Raw genomic sequence first — 22,137 nt, 5'->3', positions numbered from 1 at the left:
CCCAGCCATGGAGAATAGTTTAAACAATAGGATAAGGTAAGGAACACACCCATTATAAAGAAATCACATGAGGATTCTCTTTTTAACCTGTTCTTTAAAACACTAGTGCTTAAGAAATCTATTGGAGGACGAAGCAGTCAAGGGTAGCTTAGGGTTAGGTTTAGGGTTAGGCTATGGCTTAGCATACTGGTTCGGGTACAGTTTAGGTTTCGGCGTAGGGTATAGGTTAGGGTTAGTGTTAGTGTTAGTTTTAGGGTTAGCGCTCGGTTTAGGGTACGGGTTATGATTAGGGTACGTGTTAGGGTTAGGTTAGGGTTTAGATTTAGGGTATTCGTTAGGGTCATTGTATTTATTAAACCTATCCCACTCTCTAGATTCCATGTAGCACGTAAAGGAATTTTATTGGGGTCCAGCCATGTAGAAGAGTTTAGACACTAGGATAAGATAAGGAACACACCCATTATAAAGAAATCACATGAGGATTCTCTTTTTACCCTGTTCCTTAAAACACTAGTGCTTAGGAAATCTACTGGAGGCAGAAGCAGTCAAGGTAGCTTCGGGTTAGGGTTTGGTTTAGGGTTAGGGTACGGCTTAGGGCAGGGGTTCGAGTACGGGTTAGGGTACGGTGTAGGGTATGGGTTAGGCTTAGGGTTAGGGTTAGTTTCCGGGTGAGGGCTCGGTTTAGGGTATGTGTTAGAATTAGTGTACGTGTTAGGGTTAGGGTAGTGTTTAGGGTTAGGGTACGCGTTAGGGTTAGGGTATTTATTAAACCTATCCCACTCTCTAGATACCACTTAGCACGTAAAGTAATATTATTTGGTTTCCAGCCATGGAGATGAGTTTACAGACTAGGATTAGATAAGGAACACACCCAGTATACAGAAATCACATGAGGATTCTCTTTTTAACCTGTTCCCTAAAACACTAGTGCTTAGGAAATCTATTGGAGGCAGAAGCAGTCAAGGGAAGCTTAGGATTAGGGTTAGGTTTACGGTTAGGGTTAGGGTACGGCTTAGGATACGGGTTCAGATAGGGGTTAGGGTACGGCATAGGGTATCTCTTACGGTTAGGGTTAGTTGTAGGGTTAGGGCTCGGTTTAGGGTGCGGGATAGGATTACAGTACGTGTTAGGGGTACGGTAGGGTTAGGGTTAGGATACGCGTTAGGGTTAGGGTATTTATTAAACCTATCCCACTCTCTAGGTACAACATAGCACATAAAGGAATATTATTTGGGGTCCAGCCATGGAGAAGTGTTTAGACACTAGGATAAGATAAGGAAAAAAACCAGTATACAGAAATCACACAAGGATTCTATTTTTAATGTGTTCCTCAAAACACTAGTGCTTAGGAAATCTATTGGAGGCAGAAGCAGTCAAGGGTAGCTTAGGGTTCGGGTTAGGTTCAGTGTTATGGTTAGGGTACGGCTTATTGGACGGGTTCGGATACGTGTTAGGGTATGGCATAGGGTATGGTTGAGGGTTAGGGTTAGGGTTAGTTTTAGGGTTAGGGCTCGGTTTAGGGTACGGGTTATGATTAGGGTACGTGTTAGTGTTAGGGTAGGCGTTAGAGTTAGGTTACACGTTTGGGTTAGGGTGTTTATTAAACCTATCCCACTCTCTAGGTACCACTTAGCACGTAAAGGAGTATTATTTGGGTTCCAGCCATGGAGAAGAGTTTAGAAACTAGCATAAGATAAGGAACTCACCCATAATAAAGAAATCACATAAGGATTCTCTTTTTAACCTGTTCTTTAAAACACTAGTGCTTAAGAAATCTATTGGACGCAGAAGCAGTCAAGGGTAGCTTAGGGTTAGGGTTAGGGTTAGGGTACGGGTTAGGGTACTGGTTAGGTGATGGGTTCTGATACGAGTTAGGGTATGGCGTAGGTTATGGGTTAGTGTAGGTTTAGGGTTAGTTTTAGGTTTAGGGCTCGATTTAGGGTACGGGTTAGGATTAGGCGACGTGTAAGTGTTAGGGTAGGGTTTAGGGTTAGGATACGCGTTAGGGTTAGGGTATTTATTAAACGTATCCCACTCTCTAGATACCACTTAGCACGTAAAGTAATATTATTTGGGTTCCAGCCATGGAGATGAGTTTACAGACTAGGATTAGATAAGGAACACACCCAGTATACAGAAATCACATGAGGATTCTCTGTTTAACCTGTTCCGTAAAACACTAGTGCATAGGAAATCTATTGGAGGCAGAAGCAGTCAAGGGAAGCTTAGGGTTAGGGTTAGGGTTACGGTTAGGATTAGGGTACGGCTTAGGGTTCTGGTTCAGAAAGGGGTTAGGGTACGGCGTAGGGTATCTGTTACGGTTAGGGTTAGTTGTAAGGTTAGGGCTCACTTTAGGGTGCGGGTTAGCATTACGTTACGTGTTAGGGTTAGGGTAGGGGTTAGGGTTAGGATACGCGTTAGGGTTAGGGTATTTATTAAACCTATCCCACTCTCTAGGTACCACTTAGCACATAAAGGAGTATTATTTTGGTTCCCGCCATGGAGAAGAGTTTAGACCCAGGATAAGATAAGGAACACACCCATTATAAAGAAATCACATGAGGATTCTATTTTTAACCTGTTCTTTAAAATGCTAGTGCTTAAGAAATCTATTGGAGGCAGAAGCAGTCAAGGGTAGCTTAGGGTTAGGTTTAGGGTTAGGCTACGGCTTAGCATACTGGTTTGGGTACGGTTTAGGGTTCGGCGTAGGGTATAGGTTAGGGTTAGTGTTAGTTTTAGGGTTAGCGCTCGGTTTAGGGTACGGGTTATGATTAGGGTACGTGTTAGTGTTAGGGTAGGCGTTAGGGTTAGGTTACACGTTTGGGTTAGGGTGTTTATTAAACCTATCCCACTCTCTAGGTACCACTTAGCACGTAAAGGAGTATTATTTGGGTTCCAGCCATGGAGAAGAGTTTAGAAACTAGCATAAGATAAGGAACTCACCCATAATAAAGAAATCACATAAGGATTCTCTTTTTAACCTGTTTCCTAAAACAGTATTGATTAGGAAATCTATTGGAGGCAGAAGCAGTCAAGGGTAACTTAGGGTTAGAGATAGCGTTAGGGTTAGGGTTAGGGTAGCGCTTAGCGTACAGGTTCGGGTATGGGTTAGGGTACGGCGTAGGGTATGCTTTAGGGTTAGGGTTAGTTTTAGGGTTAGGGCTCGGTTTAGGGTACAGATTAGATTTGGGTATGTGTTAGAGCTAGGCTAGGGGTTAGGGTTAGATTACGCATTAGGGTTAGGGTATTTATTAAACCTATCCCACTCCCTAGATACCACTTAGCACGTAAAGGAATATTATTTGGTGTCCAGCCATGGAGAAGAGTTTAGACACTAGGATAAGAAAATGAACACACCCATTATAAAGAAATCACATGAGGATTCTATTTTTAACCTGTTCCTCAAAACATTAGTGCTTAGGAAATGTATTGGAAGCAGAAGCAGTCAAGGGTATCTTAGTGTTAGGGCTAGGGTTAGGGTTAGCGTTAGGATACGGCTTAGCATACGGGTTCGGATACGGGTTAGGGTATAGCGTAGGGTATGGGTTAGGGTTAGGTTTTGGTTTAGTTTTAGGTTTCGGTCTCGGTTTAGGGTACCGGTTAGAATTAGGGTACGTGTTAGTTTTAGGGTAGGGGTTATGGTTGGGATACGCGTTACGGTTAGGGTATTTATTAAACCTATCCCACTCTCTAGGTACCACTTAGCACATAAAGGAATATTATTTGGGGTCCAGCCATGGAGAAGAGTTTAGATACTAGGATAAGATAAGGAACACACCCAGTATACAGAAATCACATGAGGATTCTATTTTTAACCTGTTCCTCAAAACATTAGTGCTTAGGAAATCTATTGGAGGCAGAAGGATTCAAGGGTAGCTTAGGGTTAGGGTTAGGGTTAGGCTACGGGTTAGGGTACGGGTTAGGTGATTGGTTCTGATATGAGTTAGGGTATGGCATAGGTTATGGGTTAGTGTAGGGTTAGGGTTAGTTTTAGGTTTAGCGCTCGATTTAGGGTACGGGTTAGGATTAGGCTACGTGTTAGGGTTAGGGTTAGGGTACGCGTTAGGGTTATTGTATTTATTAAACCTATCCCAATCTGTAGATACCACTTAGCACGTAAAGGAATTTTATTTGGAGTCCAGCAATGTAGAAGAGTTTAGAAAATAGGAAAAGGAACACACCCATTATAAAGAAATCACATGAGGATTCTCTTTTTAACCTGTTCTTTAAAACACTAGTGCTTAAGAAATCTATTGGACGCAGAAGCAGTCAAGGGTAGCTTAGGGTTAGGGTTAGGGTTAGGGTACGGGTTAGGGTACTGGTTAGGTGATGGGTTCTGATACGAGTTAGGGTATGGCGTAGGTTATGGGTTAGTGTAGGGTTAGGGTTAGTTTTAGGTTTAGGGCTCGATTTAGGGTACGGGTTAGAATTAGGCTACGTGTTAGGGTTAGGGTAGGGGTTAGGTTTCGGGTACTCGTTAGGGTTATTGTATTTATTAAACCTATCCCACTCTCTAGATTCCACGTAGCACGTAAAGGAATTTTATTGGGGTCCAGCCATGTAGAAGAGTTTAGACACTAGGATACGATAAGGAACACAACCATTATAAAGAAATCACATGAGGATTCTCTTTTTACCCTGTTCCTTAAAACACTAGTGCTTAGGAAATCTACTGGAGGCAGAAGCAGTCAAGGTAGCTTCGGGTTAGGGTTAGGTTTAGGGTTAGGGTACGGCTTAGGGCAGGGGTTCGAGTACGGGTTAGGGTACGGTGTAGGGTATGGACTAGGCTTAGGGTTAGGGTTAGTTTCCGGGTGAGGGCTCGGTTTAGGGTATGTGTTAGAATTAGTGTACGTGTTAGGGTTAGGGTAGTGTTTAGGGTTAGGGTACGCGTTAGGGTTAGGGTATTTATTAAACCTATCCCACTCTCTAGATACCAGTGAGCACGTAAAGTAATATTATTTCGGTTCCAGCCATGGAGATGTGTTTACAGACTAGGATTAGATAAGGAACACACCCAGTATACAGAAATCACATGAGGATTCTCTTTTTAACCTGTTCCCTAAAACACTAGTGCTTAAGAAATCTATTGGAGGCAGAAGCAGTCAAGGGAAGCTTAGGATTAGGGTTAGGGTTACGGTTAGGGTTAGGGTACGGCTTAGGATACGGGTTCAGATAGGGGTTAGGGTACGGCATAGGATATCTCTTACGGTTAGGGTTAGTTGTAGGGTTAGGGCTCGGTTTAGGGTGCGGGTTAGGATTACAGTACGTGTTAGGGTTAGGGTAGGGTTAGGGTTAGGATACGCGTTAGGGTTGGGGTATTTATTAAACCTATCCCACTCTCTAGGTACCACTTAGCACATAAAGGAATATTATTCGGGGTCCAGCCATGGAGAAGTGTTTAGACACTAGGATAAGATAAGGAAAAAACCCAGTATACAGAAATCACATAAGGATTCTATTTTTAACCTGTTCCACAAAACACTAGTGCTTAGGAAATCTATTGGAGGCAGAAGCAGTCAAGGGTAGCTTAGGGTTCGTGTTAGGGTCAGTGTTATGGTTAGGGTACGGCTTATTGGACGGGTTCGGATACGTGTTAAGGTATGGCATAGCGTATGGTTTAGGGTTAGGGTTAGGGCTCGGTTTAGGGTACGGGTTATGAGTAGGGTACGTGTTAGGGTTAGGTTACACGTTAGGGTTAGGGTGTTTATTAAACCTATCCCACTCTCTAGGTACCACTTAGCACGTAAAGGAGTATTATTTGGGTTCCAGCCATGGAGAAGAGTTTAGACACTAGGATAAGGAAATGAACACACCCATTATAAAGAAATCACATGAGGATTCTCTTTTTAACCTGTTTATTAAAATACTAGAGATTAGGAAATCTATTGGAGGCAGAAGCAGTCAAGGGTATCTTAGTGTTAGGACTAGGGTTAGGGTTAGCGTTAGAATACGGCTTAGCATACGGGTTCGGGTACGGGTTAGGGTACGGCGTAGGGTATGGGTTAGGGTTAGGGTTAGGTTTAGTTTTACGGTTAGGGCTCGGTTTAGGGTACGGGTTATGATTAGGGTACGTGTTAGTGTTAGGGTAGGGGTTAGGGTTAGGTTACACGTTAGGGTTAGGGTATTTATTAAACCTATCCCACTCTCTAGGTACCACTTAGCACGTAAAGGAATATTATTTGGATCCCAGCCATGGAGAATAGTTTAAACAATAGGATAAGATAAGGAACACACCCATTATAAAGAAATCACATGAGGATTCTCTTTTTAACCTGTTCTTTAAAACACTAGTGCTTAAGAAATCTATTGGAGGACGAAGCAGTCAAGGGTAGCTTAGGGTTAGGTTTAGGGTTAGGCTATGGCTTAGCATACTGGTTCGGGTACAGTTTAGGTTTCGGCGTAGGGTATAGATTAGGGTTAGTGTTAGTGTTAGTTTTAGGGTTAGCGCTCGGTTTAGGGTACGGGTTATGATTAGGGTACGTGTTAGGGTTAGGTTAGGGTTTAGATTTAGGGTATTCGTTAGGGTCATTGTATTTATTAAACCTATCCCACTCTCTAGATTCCATGTAGCACGTAAAGGAATTTTATTGGGGTCCAGCCATGTAGAAGAGTTTAGACACTAGGATAAGATAAGGAACACACCCATTATAAAGAAATCACATGAGGATTCTCTTTTTACCCTGTTCCTTAAAACACTAGTGCTTAGGAAATCTACTGGAGGCAGAAGCAGTCAAGGTAGCTTCGGGTTAGGGTTTGGTTTAGGGTTAGGGTACGGCTTAGGGCAGGGGTTCGAGTACGGGTTAGGGTACGGTGTAGGGTATGGGTTAGGCTTAGGGTTAGGGTTAGTTTCCGGGTGAGGGCTCGGTTTAGGGTATGTGTTAGAATTAGTGTACGTGTTAGGGTTACGGTAGTGTTTAGGGTTAGGGTACGCGTTAGGGTTAGGGTATTTATTAAACCTATCCCACTCTCTAGATACCACTTAGCACGTAAAGTAATATTATTTGGTTTCCAGCCATGGAGATGAGTTTACAGACTAGGATTAGATAAGGAACACACCCAGTATACAGAAATCACATGAGGATTCTCTTTTTAACCTGTTCCCTAAAACACTAGTGCTTAGGAAATCTATTGGAGGCAGAAGCAGTCAAGGGAAGCTTAGGATTAGGGTTAGGTTTACGGTTAGGGTTAGGGTACGGCTTAGGATACGGGTTCAGATAGGGGTTAGGGTACGGCATAGGGTATCTCTTACGGTTAGGGTTAGTTGTAGGGTTAGGGCTCGGTTTAGGGTGCGGGATAGGATTACAGTACGTGTTAGGGGTACGGTAGGGTTAGGGTTAGGATACGCGTTAGGGTTAGGGTATTTATTAAACCTATCCCACTCTCTAGGTACAACATAGCACATAAAGGAATATTATTTGGGGTCCAGCCATGGAGAAGTGTTTAGACACTAGGATAAGATAAGGAAAAAAACCAGTATACAGAAATCACACAAGGATTCTATTTTTAATGTGTTCCTCAAAACACTAGTGCTTAGGAAATCTATTGGAGGCAGAAGCAGTCAAGGGTAGCTTAGGGTTCGGGTTAGGTTCAGTGTTATGGTTAGGGTACGGCTTATTGGACGGGTTCGGATACGTGTTAGGGTATGGCATAGGGTATGGTTGAGGGTTAGGGTTAGGGTTAGTTTTAGGGTTAGGGCTCGGTTTAGGGTACGGGTTATGATTAGGGTACGTGTTAGTGTTAGGGTAGGCGTTAGAGTTAGGTTACACGTTTGGGTTAGGGTGTTTATTAAACCTATCCCACTCTCTAGGTACCACTTAGCACGTAAAGGAGTATTATTTGGGTTCCAGCCATGGAGAAGAGTTTAGAAACTAGCATAAGATAAGGAACTCACCCATAATAAAGAAATCACATAAGGATTCTCTTTTTAACCTGTTCTTTAAAACACTAGTGCTTAAGAAATCTATTGGACGCAGAAGCAGTCAAGGGTAGCTTAGGGTTAGGGTTAGGGTTAGGGTACGGGTTAGGGTACTGGTTAGGTGATGGGTTCTGATACGAGTTAGGGTATGGCGTAGGTTATGGGTTAGTGTAGGTTTAGGGTTAGTTTTAGGTTTAGGGCTCGATTTAGGGTACGGGTTAGGATTAGGCGACGTGTAAGTGTTAGGGTAGGGTTTAGGGTTAGGATACGCGTTAGGGTTAGGGTATTTATTAAACGTATCCCACTCTCTAGATACCACTTAGCACGTAAAGTAATATTATTTGGGTTCCAGCCATGGAGATGAGTTTACAGACTAGGATTAGATAAGGAACACACCCAGTATACAGAAATCACATGAGGATTCTCTGTTTAACCTGTTCCGTAAAACACTAGTGCATAGGAAATCTATTGGAGGCAGAAGCAGTCAAGGGAAGCTTAGGGTTAGGGTTAGGGTTACGGTTAGGATTAGGGTACGGCTTAGGGTTCTGGTTCAGAAAGGGGTTAGGGTACGGCGTAGGGTATCTGTTACGGTTAGGGTTAGTTGTAAGGTTAGGGCTCACTTTAGGGTGCGGGTTAGCATTACGTTACGTGTTAGGGTTAGGGTAGGGGTTAGGGTTAGGATACGCGTTAGGGTTAGGGTATTTATTAAACCTATCCCACTCTCTAGGTACCACTTAGCACATAAAGGAGTATTATTTTGGTTCCCGCCATGGAGAAGAGTTTAGACCCAGGATAAGATAAGGAACACACCCATTATAAAGAAATCACATGAGGATTCTATTTTTAACCTGTTCTTTAAAATGCTAGTGCTTAAGAAATCTATTGGAGGCAGAAGCAGTCAAGGGTAGCTTAGGGTTAGGTTTAGGGTTAGGCTACGGCTTAGCATACTGGTTTGGGTACGGTTTAGGGTTCGGCGTAGGGTATAGGTTAGGGTTAGTGTTAGTTTTAGGGTTAGCGCTCGGTTTAGGGTACGGGTTATGATTAGGGTACGTGTTAGTGTTAGGGTAGGCGTTAGGGTTAGGTTACACGTTTGGGTTAGGGTGTTTATTAAACCTATCCCACTCTCTAGGTACCACTTAGCACGTAAAGGAGTATTATTTGGGTTCCAGCCATGGAGAAGAGTTTAGAAACTAGCATAAGATAAGGAACTCACCCATAATAAAGAAATCACATAAGGATTCTCTTTTTAACCTGTTTCCTAAAACAGTATTGATTAGGAAATCTATTGGAGGCAGAAGCAGTCAAGGGTAACTTAGGGTTAGAGATAGCGTTAGGGTTAGGGTTAGGGTAGCGCTTAGCGTACAGGTTCGGGTATGGGTTAGGGTACGGCGTAGGGTATGCTTTAGGGTTAGGGTTAGTTTTAGGGTTAGGGCTCGGTTTAGGGTACAGATTAGATTTGGGTATGTGTTAGAGCTAGGCTAGGGGTTAGGGTTAGATTACGCATTAGGGTTAGGGTATTTATTAAACCTATCCCACTCCCTAGATACCACTTAGCACGTAAAGGAATATTATTTGGTGTCCAGCCATGGAGAAGAGTTTAGACACTAGGATAAGAAAATGAACACACCCATTATAAAGAAATCACATGAGGATTCTATTTTTAACCTGTTCCTCAAAACATTAGTGCTTAGGAAATGTATTGGAAGCAGAAGCAGTCAAGGGTATCTTAGTGTTAGGGCTAGGGTTAGGGTTAGCGTTAGGATACGGCTTAGCATACGGGTTCGGATACGGGTTAGGGTATAGCGTAGGGTATGGGTTAGGGTTAGGTTTTGGTTTAGTTTTAGGTTTCGGTCTCGGTTTAGGGTACCGGTTAGAATTAGGGTACGTGTTAGTTTTAGGGTAGGGGTTATGGTTGGGATACGCGTTACGGTTAGGGTATTTATTAAACCTATCCCACTCTCTAGGTACCACTTAGCACATAAAGGAATATTATTTGGGGTCCAGCCATGGAGAAGAGTTTAGATACTAGGATAAGATAAGGAACACACCCAGTATACAGAAATCACATGAGGATTCTATTTTTAACCTGTTCCTCAAAACATTAGTGCTTAGGAAATCTATTGGAGGCAGAAGGATTCAAGGGTAGCTTAGGGTTAGGGTTAGGGTTAGGCTACGGGTTAGGGTACGGGTTAGGTGATTGGTTCTGATATGAGTTAGGGTATGGCATAGGTTATGGGTTAGTGTAGGGTTAGGGTTAGTTTTAGGTTTAGCGCTCGATTTAGGGTACGGGTTAGGATTAGGCTACGTGTTAGGGTTAGGGTTAGGGTACGCGTTAGGGTTATTGTATTTATTAAACCTATCCCAATCTGTAGATACCACTTAGCACGTAAAGGAATTTTATTTGGGGTCCAGCAATGTAGAAGAGTTTAGAAAATAGGAAAAGGAACACACCCATTATAAAGAAATCACATGAGGATTCTCTTTTTAACCTGTTCTTTAAAACACTAGTGCTTAAGAAATCTATTGGACGCAGAAGCAGTCAAGGGTAGCTTAGGGTTAGGGTTAGGGTTAGGGTACGGGTTAGGGTACTGGTTAGGTGATGGGTTCTGATACGAGTTAGGGTATGGCGTAGGTTATGGGTTAGTGTAGGGTTAGGGTTAGTTTTAGGTTTAGGGCTCGATTTAGGGTACGGGTTAGAATTAGGCTACGTGTTAGGGTTAGGGTAGGGGTTAGGTTTCGGGTACTCGTTAGGGTTATTGTATTTATTAAACCTATCCCACTCTCTAGATTCCACGTAGCACGTAAAGGAATTTTATTGGGGTCCAGCCATGTAGAAGAGTTTAGACACTAGGATACGATAAGGAACACAACCATTATAAAGAAATCACATGAGGATTCTCTTTTTACCCTGTTCCTTAAAACACTAGTGCTTAGGAAATCTACTGGAGGCAGAAGCAGTCAAGGTAGCTTCGGGTTAGGGTTAGGTTTAGGGTTAGGGTACGGCTTAGGGCAGGGGTTCGAGTACGGGTTAGGGTACGGTGTAGGGTATGGACTAGGCTTAGGGTTAGGGTTAGTTTCCGGGTGAGGGCTCGGTTTAGGGTATGTGTTAGAATTAGTGTACGTGTTAGGGTTAGGGTAGTGTTTAGGGTTAGGGTACGCGTTAGGGTTAGGGTATTTATTAAACCTATCCCACTCTCTAGATACCAGTGAGCACGTAAAGTAATATTATTTCGGTTCCAGCCATGGAGATGTGTTTACAGACTAGGATTAGATAAGGAACACACCCAGTATACAGAAATCACATGAGGATTCTCTTTTTAACCTGTTCCCTAAAACACTAGTGCTTAAGAAATCTATTGGAGGCAGAAGCAGTCAAGGGAAGCTTAGGATTAGGGTTAGGGTTACGGTTAGGGTTAGGGTACGGCTTAGGATACGGGTTCAGATAGGGGTTAGGGTACGGCATAGGATATCTCTTACGGTTAGGGTTAGTTGTAGGGTTAGGGCTCGGTTTAGGGTGCGGGTTAGGATTACAGTACGTGTTAGGGTTAGGGTAGGGTTAGGGTTAGGATACGCGTTAGGGTTGGGGTATTTATTAAACCTATCCCACTCTCTAGGTACCACTTAGCACATAAAGGAATATTATTCGGGGTCCAGCCATGGAGAAGTGTTTAGACACTAGGATAAGATAAGGAAAAAACCCAGTATACAGAAATCACATAAGGATTCTATTTTTAACCTGTTCCACAAAACACTAGTGCTTAGGAAATCTATTGGAGGCAGAAGCAGTCAAGGGTAGCTTAGGGTTCGTGTTAGGGTCAGTGTTATGGTTAGGGTACGGCTTATTGGACGGGTTCGGATACGTGTTAAGGTATGGCATAGCGTATGGTTTAGGGTTAGGGTTAGGGCTCGGTTTAGGGTACGGGTTATGAGTAGGGTACGTGTTAGGGTTAGGTTACACGTTAGGGTTAGGGTGTTTATTAAACCTATCCCACTCTCTAGGTACCACTTAGCACGTAAAGGAGTATTATTTGGGTTCCAGCCATGGAGAAGAGTTTAGAAACTAGCATAAGATAAGGAACTCACCCATAATAAAGAAATCACATAAGGATTCTCTTTTTAACCTGTTCCCTAAAACACTATTGATTAGGAAATCTATTGGAGGCAGAAGCAGTCAAGGGTAACTTAGGGTTAGAGATAGCGTTAGGGTTAGGGTTAGGGTAGTGCTTAGCGTACAGGTTCGGGTATGGGTTAGGGTATGGCGTAGGGTATGCTTTAGGGTTAGGGTTAGTTTTAGGGTTAGGGCTCGGTTTAGGGTACAGATTAGATTTGGGTATGTGTTAGACTTAGGGTAGGGGTTAGGGTTAGATTACGCATTAGGGTTAGGGTATTTATTAAACCTATCCCACTCTCTAGATACCACTTAGCACGTAAAGGAATATTATTTGGTGTCCAGCCATGGAGAAGAGTTTAGACACTAGGATAAGGAAATGAACACACCCATTATAAAGAAATCACATGAGGATTCTCTTTTTAACCTGTTTATTAAAATACTAGAGATTAGGAAATCTATTGGAGGCAGAAGCAGTCAAGGGTATCTTAGTGTTAGGACTAGGGTTAGGGTTAGCGTTAGAATACGGCTTAGCATACGGGTTCGGGTACGGGTTAGGGTACGGCGTAGGGTATGGGTTAGGGTTAGGGTTAGGTTTAGTTTTACGGTTAGGGCTCGGTTTAGGGTACGGGTTATGATTAGGGTACGTGTTAGTGTTAGGGTAGGGGTTAGGGTTAGGTTACACGTTAGGGTTAGGGTATTTATTAAACCTATCCCACTCTCTAGGTACCACTTAGCACATAAAGGAATATTATTTGGATCCCAGCCATGGAGAATAGTTTAAACAATAGGATAAGATAAGGAACACACCCATTATAAAGAAATCACATGAGGATTCTCTTTTAACCTGTTCTTTAAAACACTAGTGCTTAAGAAATCTATTGGAGGACGAAGCAGTCAAGGGTAGCTTAGGGTTAGGTTTAGGGTTAGGCTATCGCTTAGCATACTGGTTCGGGTACAGTTTAGGTTTCGGCGTAGGGTATAGGTTAGGGTTAGTGTTAGTGTTAGTTTTAGGGTTAGCGCTCGGTTTAGGGTACGGGTTATGATTAGGGTACGTGTTAGGGTTAGGTTAGGGTTTAGATTTAGGGTATTCGTTAGGGTCATTGTATTTATTAAACCTATCCCACTCTCTAGATTCCATGTAGCACGTAAAGGAATTTTATTGGGGTCCAGCCATGTAGAAGAGTTTAGACACTAGGATAAGATAAGGAACACACCCATTATAAAGAAATCACATGAGGATTCTCTTTTTACCCTGTTCCTTAAAACACTAGTGCTTAGGAAATCTACTGGAGGCAGAAGCAGTCAAGGTAGCTTCGGGTTAGGGTTTGGTTTAGGGTTAGGGTACGGCTTAGGGCAGGGGTTCGAGTACGGGTTAGGGTACGGTGTAGGGTATGGGTTAGGCTTAGGGTTAGGGTTAGTTTCCGGGTGAGGGCTCGGTTTAGGGTATGTGTTAGAATTAGTGTACGTGTTAGGGTTAGGGTAGTGTTTAGGGTTAGGGTACGCGTTAGGGTTAGGGTATTTATTAAACCTATCCCACTCTCTAGATACCACTTAGCACGTAAAGTAATATTATTTGGGTTCCAGCCATGGAGATGAGTTTACAGACTAGGATTAGATAAGGAACACACCCAGTATACAGAAATCACATGAGGATTCTCTTTTTAACCTGTTCCCTAAAACACTAGTGCTTAGGAAATCTATTGGAGGCAGAAGCAGTCAAGGGAAGCTTAGGATTAGGGTTAGGTTTACGGTTAGGGTTAGGGTACGGCTTAGGATACGGGTTCAGATAGGGGTTAGGGTACGGCATAGGGTATCTCTTACGGTTAGGGTTAGTTGTAGGGTTAGGGCTCGGTTTAGGGTGCGGGATAGGATTACAGTACGTGTTAGGGGTACGGTAGGGTTAGGGTTGGGATACGCGTTAGGGTTAGGGTATTTATTAAACCTATCCCACTCTCTAGGTACCACTTAGCACATAAAGGAATATTATTTGGGGTCCAGCCATGGAGAAGAGTTTAGATACTAGGATAAGATAAGGAACACACCCAGTATACAGAAATCACATGAGGATTCTATTTTTAACCTGTTCCTCAAAACATTAGTGCTTAGGAAATCTATTGGAGGCAGAAGGATTCAAGGGTAGCTTAGGGTTAGCGTTAGGCTACGGGTTAGGGTACGGGTTAGGTGATTGGTTCTGATATGAGTTAGGGTATGGCATAGGTTATGGGTTAGTGTAGGGTTAGGGTTAGTTTTAGGTTTAGGGCTCGATTTAGGGTACGGGTTAGGATTAGGCTACGTGTTAGGGTTAGGGTTAGGGTAGGCGTTAGGGTTATTTTATTTATTAAACCTATGCCAATCTGTATATACCACTTAGCACGTAAAGGAATTTTATTTGGGGTCCAGCCATGTAGAAGAGTTTAGACAATAGGATAAGGAACACACCCTTTATAAAGAAATCACATGAGGATTCTCTTTTTAACCTGTTCTTTAAAACACTAGTGCTTAAGAAATCTATTGGAGGCAGAAGCAGTCAAGGGTAGCTTAGGGTTAGGGTTAGGGTTAGGGTACGGGTTAGCGTACTGGGTAGGTGATGGGTTCGGATACGAGTTAGGGTATGGCGTAGGGTATGGGTTAGTGTAGGGTTAGGGTTAGTTTTAGGTTTAGGGCTCGATTTAGGGTATGGGTTAGGATTAGGCTACGTGTTAGGGTTAGGGTAGGGGTTAGGTTTCGGGTACTCGTTAGGGTTATTGTATTTATTAAACCTATCCCACTCTCTAGATTCCACGTAGCACGTAAAGGAATTTTATTGGGGTCCAGCCATGTAGAAGAGTTTAGACACTAGGATACGATAAGGAACACACCCATTATAAAGAAATCACATGAGGATTCTCTTTTTACCCTGTTCCTTAAAACACTAGTGCTTAGGAAATCTACTGGAGGCAGAAGCAGTCAAGGTAGCTTCGGGTTAGGGTTAGGTTTAGGGTTAGGGTATGGCTTAGGGCAGGGGTTCGAGTACGGGTTAGGGTACGGTGTAGGGTATGGGTTAGGCTTAGGGTTAGGGTTAGTTTCCGGGTGAGGGCTCGGTTTAGGGTATGTGTTAGAATTAGTGTACGTGTTAGGGTTAGGGTAGTGTTTAGGGTTAGGGTACGCGTTAGGGTTAGGGTATTTATTAAACCTATCCCACTCTCTAGATTCCATGTAGCACGTAAAGGAATTTTATTGGGGTCCAGCCATGTAGAAGAGTTTAGACACTAGGATAAGATAAGGAACACACCCATTATAAAGAAATCACATGAGGATTCTCTTTTTACCCTGTTCCTTAAAACACTAGTGCTTAGGAAATCTACTGGAGGCAGAAGCAGTCAAGGTAGCTTCGGGTTAGGGTTAGGTTTAGGGTTAGGGTACGGCTTAGGGCAGGGGTTCGAGTACGGGTTAGGGTACGGTGTAGGGTATGGACTAGGCTTAGGGTTAGGGTTAGTTTCCGGGTGAGGGCTCGGTTTAGGGTATGTGTTAGAATTAGTGTACGTGTTAGGGTTAGGGTAGTGTTTAGGGTTAGGGTACGCGTTAGGGTTAGGGTATTTATTAAACCTATCCCACTCTCTAGATACCACTTAGCACGTAAAGTAATATTATTTGGGTTCCAGCCATGGAGATGAGTTTACAGACTAGGATTAGATAAGGAACACACCCAGTATACAGAAATCACATGAGGATTCTCTTTTTAACCTGTTCCTAAAAACACTAGTGCTTAGGAAATCTATTGGAGGCAGAAGCAGTCAAGGGTAGCTTAGGGTTCAGGTTAGGGTTAGTGTTATGGTTAGGGTACGGCTTATTGGACGGGTTCGGATACGTGTTAGGGTATGGCGTAGGGTATGGTTTAGGGTCAGGGTTAGGGTTAGTTTTAGGGTTAGGGCTCGGTTTAGGGTACGGGTTATGATTAGGGTACGTGTTAGGGTTAGGGTAGGGGTTAAGGTTAGGTTACACGTTTGGGTTAGGGTGTTTATTAAACCTATCCCACTCCCGAAGTACCACTTAGCACGTAAAGGAATATTATTTGGATTCCACCCATTGAAAAGAGTTTAAACAATAGGATAAGATAAGGAACACAACCATTATATAGAAATCACATGAGGATTCTCTTTTTAACCTGTTATTTAAAACACTAGTGCTTAAGAAATCTATTGGAGGCCTAAGCAGTCAAGGGTAGCTTAGGTTTAGATTTAGGTTTAGGGTTAGGCTACAGCTTAGCATACTGGTTCGGGTACGGGTTAGGGTACGGCATAGGGTATAGGTTAGGGGTAGGGTTAGGGTTAGTTTTAGGGTTAGCGCTCGGTTTCGGATACGGGTTAGTATTTGGCTATGTGTTAGGGTTAGGGTAGGGGTTAGGGTTAGGGTACGCGTTAGGGTTAGGGTATTTATTAAACCTATCCCACTCTCTAGATACCACTTAGCACGTAAAGGAATTTTATTTGGGGTCCAGCCATGTAGAATAGTTTAGACACTGGATAAGAAAAGGAACACACCCATTATAAAGAAATCACATGAGGATTCTCTTTTTAACGTGTTCTTTAAAACACTAGTGCTTAGGAAATCTATTTGAGGCAGAAGCAGTCAAGGGTAGCTTAGGGTTAGGATTTGGGTTAGGGTACTGCTTAGGGGACGGGTTCGGATATGGGTTAGGGTATGGCGTAGGTTATGGGTTAGGGTTAGGGCTAGGGTTAATTTTAGGGTTAGGGCTTGATTTAGGGTACGGGTTAGGATTAGGCTACGTGTTAGGTTAGGGTAGGGTTTAGGGTTAGAATACGTGTTAGGGTTAGGTTATTTATTAAACCTATCCCACTCTCTAGATGCAACTTAGCACGTAAAGGAATATTATTTGGGGTCCAGCCATGGAGAAGAGTTTAGCAACTAGGATACGATAAGGTACACACCCAGTATACAGAAATCACATGAGGATTCTCTTTTTAACCTGTTCCTCAAAACATTAGTGCTTAGGAAATATATTGGAAGCAGAAGCAGTCAAGGGTAGCTTAGGGATAGGGTTAGGTTTAGGGTTATGGTACGGCTTAGGGCATGGGTTCGGGTACGGGTTAGTGTACGGCGTCGGGTATGGTTTAGGGTTAGGTTTTGGGTTAGTTTTAGGTTTCGGGCTCGGTTTAGTGTACGGGTTAGAATTAGGGTACGTTTTAGTGTTAGGGTAGGGGTTATGGTTGGGATACGCGTTAGGGTTAGGGTATTTATTAAACCTATCCCACTCCCTAGGTACCACTTAGCACATAAAGGAATATTATTTGGGGTCCAGCCATGGAGAAGAGTTTAGATACTAGGATAAGATAAGGAACACACCCAGTATACAGAAATCACATGAGGATTCTATTTTTAACCTGTTCCTCAAAACATTAGTGCTTAGGAAATCTATTGGAGGCAGAAGGATTCAAGGGTAGCTTAGGGTTAGGGTTAGGGTTAGGCTACGGGTTAGGGTACGGGTTAGGTGATTGGTTCTGATATGAGTTAGGGTATGGCATAGGTTATGGGTTAGTGTAGGGTTAGGGTTAGTTTTAGGTTTAGGGCTCGATTTAGGGTACGGGTTAGGATTAGGCTACGTGTTAGGGTTGGGGTTGGGGTTAGGGTTAGGGTAGGCGTTAGGGTTATTGTATTTATTAAACCTATCCCAATCTGTAGATACCACTTAGCACGTAAAGGAATTTTATTTGGGGTCCAGCCATGTAGAAGAGTTTAGACAATAGGATAAGGAACACACCCATTATAACGAAATCACATGAGGATTCTCTTTTTAACCTGTTCTTTAAAACACTAGTGCTTAAGAAATCTATTGGAGGCAGAAGCAGTCAAGGGTAGCTTAGGGTTAGGGTTAGGGTTAGGGTACGGGTTAGGGTACTGGGTAGGTGATGGGTTCGGATACGAGTTAGGGTATGGCGTAGGGTATGGGTTAGTGTAGGGTTAGGGTTAGTTTTAGGTTTAGGGCTCGATTTACGGTATGGGTTAGGATTAGGCTACGTGTGAGGGTTAGGGTAGGGGTTAGGTTTAGGGTACTCGTTAGGGTTATTGTATTTATTAAACCTATCCCACTCTCTAGATTCCACGTAGCACGTAAAGGAATTTTATTGGGGTCCAGCCATGTAGAAGAGTTTAGACACTAGGATACGATAAGGAACACACCCATTATAAAGAAATCACATGAGGATTCTCTTTTTACCCTGTTCCTTAAAACACTAGTGCTTAGGAAATCTACTGGAGGCAGAAGCAGTCAAGGTAGCTTCGGGTTAGGGTTAGGTTTAGGGTTAGGGTACGGCTTAGGGCAGGGGTTCGAGTACGGGTTAGGGTACGGTGTAGGGTATGGATTAGGCTTAGGGTTAGGGTTAGTTTCCGGGTGAGGGCTCGGTTTAGGGTGTGTGTTAGAGTTAGTGTACGTGTTAGGGTTAGGGTAGTGTTTAGGGTTAAGGTACGCGTTAGGGTTAGGGTATTTATTAAACCTATCCCACTCTCTAGATACCACTGAGCACGTAAAGTAATATTATTTGGGTTCCAGCCATGGAGATGAGTTTACAGACTAGGATTAGATAAGGAACACACCCAGTATACAGAAATCACATGAGGATTCTCTTTTTAACCTGTTCCCTAAAACACTAGTGCTTAGGAAATCTATTGGAGGCAGAAGCAGTCAAGGGAAGCTTAGGATTAGGGTTAGGGTTACGGTTAGGGTTAGGGTATGGCTTAGGATACGGGTTCAGATAGGGGTTAGGGTACGGCATAGGCTATCTCTTATGGTTAGGGTTAGTTGTAGGGTTAGGGCTCGGTTTAGGGTGCGGGTTAGGATGGCAGTACGTGTTAGGGTTAGGGTAGGGTTAGGGTTAGGATACGTGTTAGAGTTAGGGTATTTATTAAACCTATACCACTCTCTAGGTACCACTTAGCACATAAAGGAATATTATTCGGGGTCCATCCATGGAGAAGTGTTTAGACACTAGGATAAGATAAGGAAAAGACCCAGTATACAGAAATCACATAAGGATTCTATTTTTAACCTGTTCCTCAAAACACTAGTGCTTAGGAAATCTATTGGAGGCAGAAACATTCAAGGGTAACTTAGGGTTCAGGTTAGGGTTAGTGTTATGGTTAGGGTACGGCTTATTGGACGGGTTCGGATACGTGTTAGGGTACGGCGTAGGGTATGGTTTAGGGTTAGGGTTAGTTTTAGGGTTAGGGCTCGGTTTAGGGTACAGATTAGATTTGGGTATGTGTTAGACTTAGGGTAGGGGTTAGGGTTAGATTACCCATTAGGGTTAGGTTATTTATTAAACCTTTCCCACTCTCTACATACCACTTAACACGTAAAGGAATATTATTTGGGGTCCAGCCATGGAGAAGAGTTTAGACACTAGGATAAGAAAATGAACACACCCATTATAAAGAAATCACATGAGGATTCTCTTTTTAACCTGTTTATTAAAATACTAGAGATTAGGAAATCTATTGGAGGCAGAAGCAGTCAAGGGTATCTTAGTGTTAGGGCTAGGGTTAGGGTTAGCATTAGGATACGGCTTAGCATACGGGTTCGGGTACGGGTTAGGGTATGGGTTAGGGTTAGGGTTAGGTTTAGTTTTAGGGTTAGGGGTCGGTTTAGGGTATGGGTTATGATTAGGGTACGTGTTAGTGTTAGGGTAGGGGTTAGGGTTAGGTTACACGTTAGGGTTAGGGTATTTATTAAACCTATCCCACTCTCTAGGTACCACTTAGCACGTAAAGGAATATTATTTGGATCCCAGCCTTGGAGAAGAGTTTAAACAATAGGATAAGATAAGGAACACACCCATTATAAAGAAATCACATGAGGATTCTCTTTTTAACCTGTTATTTAAAACACTAGTGCTTAAGAAATCTATTGGAGGCCGAAGCAGTCAAGGGTAGCTTAGGGTTAGGTTTAGGGTTAGGCTACGGCTTAGCATACTGGTTCGGGTACGGGTTAGGGTACGCAATAGGATATAGGTTAGGGTTAGGGTTAGGGTTAGTTTTAGGGTTAGCGCTCGGTTTCGGGTACGGGTTCGGATTAGGCTACGTGTTAGGGTTAGGGTAGGGGTTAGGGTTAGTGTACGCATTAGGGTTAGGTTATTTATTAAACCTATCCCACTCTCTAGATTCCACGTAGCACGTAAAGGAATTTTATTTGGGGTCCAGCCATGTAGAAGAGTTTAGACACTAAGATAAGATAAGGAACACACCCATTATAAAGAAATCACATGAGGATTCTCTTTTTAACCTGTTCCTCAAAACATTAGTGCTTAGGAAATCTATTGGAAGCAGAAGCAGCCAAGGTTAGCTTAGGGATAGTGTTAGGGTTAGGGTTAGAGTACGGCTTAGGGCACGGGTTCGGGTATGGCGTCGGGTATGGTTTAGGGTTAGGGTTAGGGGTAGTTTTAGGTTTAGGGCTCGATTTAGGGTACGGGTTAGGATTAGGCTACGTGTAAGTGTTAGGTTAGGGTTTAGGGTTAGGATACGCGTTAGGGTTAGGGTATTTATTAAACGTATCCCACTCTCTAGATACCACTTAGCACGTAAAGTAATATTATTTGGGTTCCAGCCATGGAGATGAGTTTACAGACTAGGATTAGATAAGGAACACACCCAGTATACAGAAATCACATGAGGATTCTCTTTTTAACCTGTTCCTTAAAACACTCGTGCTTAGGAAATCTATTGGAGGCAGAAGCAGTTAAGGGAAGCTTAGGGTTAGGGTTAGGGTTACGGTTAGGATTAGGGTACGGCTTAGGGTTCGGGTTCAGAAAGGGGTTAGGGTACGGCGTAGGGTATCTGTTACGTTTAGGGTTAGTTGTAGGGTTAGGGCTCATTTTAGGGTGCGGGTTAGCATTACGTTACGTGTTAGGGTTAGGGTAGGGGTTAGGGTTAGGATACGCTTTAGGGTTAGGGTATTTATTAAACCTATCCCACTCTCTAGGTACCAATTAGCACATAAAGGAATATTATTTTGGTTGCAGCCATGGAGAAGAGTTTAGACACTAGGATAAGATAAGGAACACACCCATTATAAAGAAATCACATGAGGATTCTCTGTTTAACCTGTTCTTTAAAACGCTAGTGCTTAAGAAATCTATTGGAGGCAGAAGCAGTCAAGGGTAGCTTAGGGATAGGTTTAGGGTTAGGCTACGGCTTAGCATACTGGTTCGGGTACGGTTTAGGGTTCGGCGTAGGGTATAGGTTAGGGTTAGTGTTAGTGTTAGTTTTAGGGTTAGTGCTCGGTTTAGGGTACGGGTTAGGATTAGGCTACGTGTTAGGGTTAGGTTAGGGTTTCGATTTAGGCTATTCGTTAGGGTTATTGTATTTATTAAACCTATCCCACTCTCTAGATTCCTCGTAGCACGTAAAGGAATTTTATTTTGGTCCAGCCATGTAGAAGTGTTTAGACACTAGGATAAGATAAGGAACACACCCATTATAAAGAAATCACATGAGGATTCTCTTTTTACCCTGTTCCTTAAAACACTAGTGCTTAGGAAATCTACTGGAGGCAGAAGCAGTCAAGGTAGCTTCGGGTTAGGGTTAGGTTTAGGGTTAGGGCAGGGGTTCGAGTACGGGTTAGGGTACGGTGTAGGGTATGGGTTAGGCTTAGGGTTAGGGTTAGTTTCCGGGTGAGGGCTCGGTTTAGGGTATGTGTTAGAATTAGTGTACGTGTTAGGGTTAGGGTAGTGTTTAGGGTTAGGGTACGCATTAGGGTTAGGGTATTTATTAAACCTATCCCATTCTCTAGGTACCACTTAGCACATAAAGGAATATTATTTGGGGTCCAGCCATGGAGAAGAGTTTAGACACTAGGATAAGATAAGGAAAAAACCCAGTATACAGAAATCACATGAGGATTCTATTTTTAACCTGTTTATTAAAATACTAGAGATTAGGAAATCTATTGGAGGCAGAAGCAGTCAAGGGTATCTTAGTGTTAGGGCTAGGGTTAGGGTTAGCGTTAGGATACGGCTTAGCATACGGGTTCGGGTACGGGTTAGGTTACGGCGTAGGGTATGGGTTAGGGTTAGGTTTAGTTTTAGGGTTAGGGCTCGGTTAAGGTACGGGTTATGATTAG

This window comes from Eschrichtius robustus, chromosome 6 (assembly GCF_028021215.1).
Source record: "Eschrichtius robustus isolate mEscRob2 chromosome 6, mEscRob2.pri, whole genome shotgun sequence".
NCBI classification, from domain to species: Eukaryota; Metazoa; Chordata; class Mammalia; order Artiodactyla; family Eschrichtiidae; genus Eschrichtius; species Eschrichtius robustus.
Note: the sequence above shows the minus strand (reverse complement) of the source record.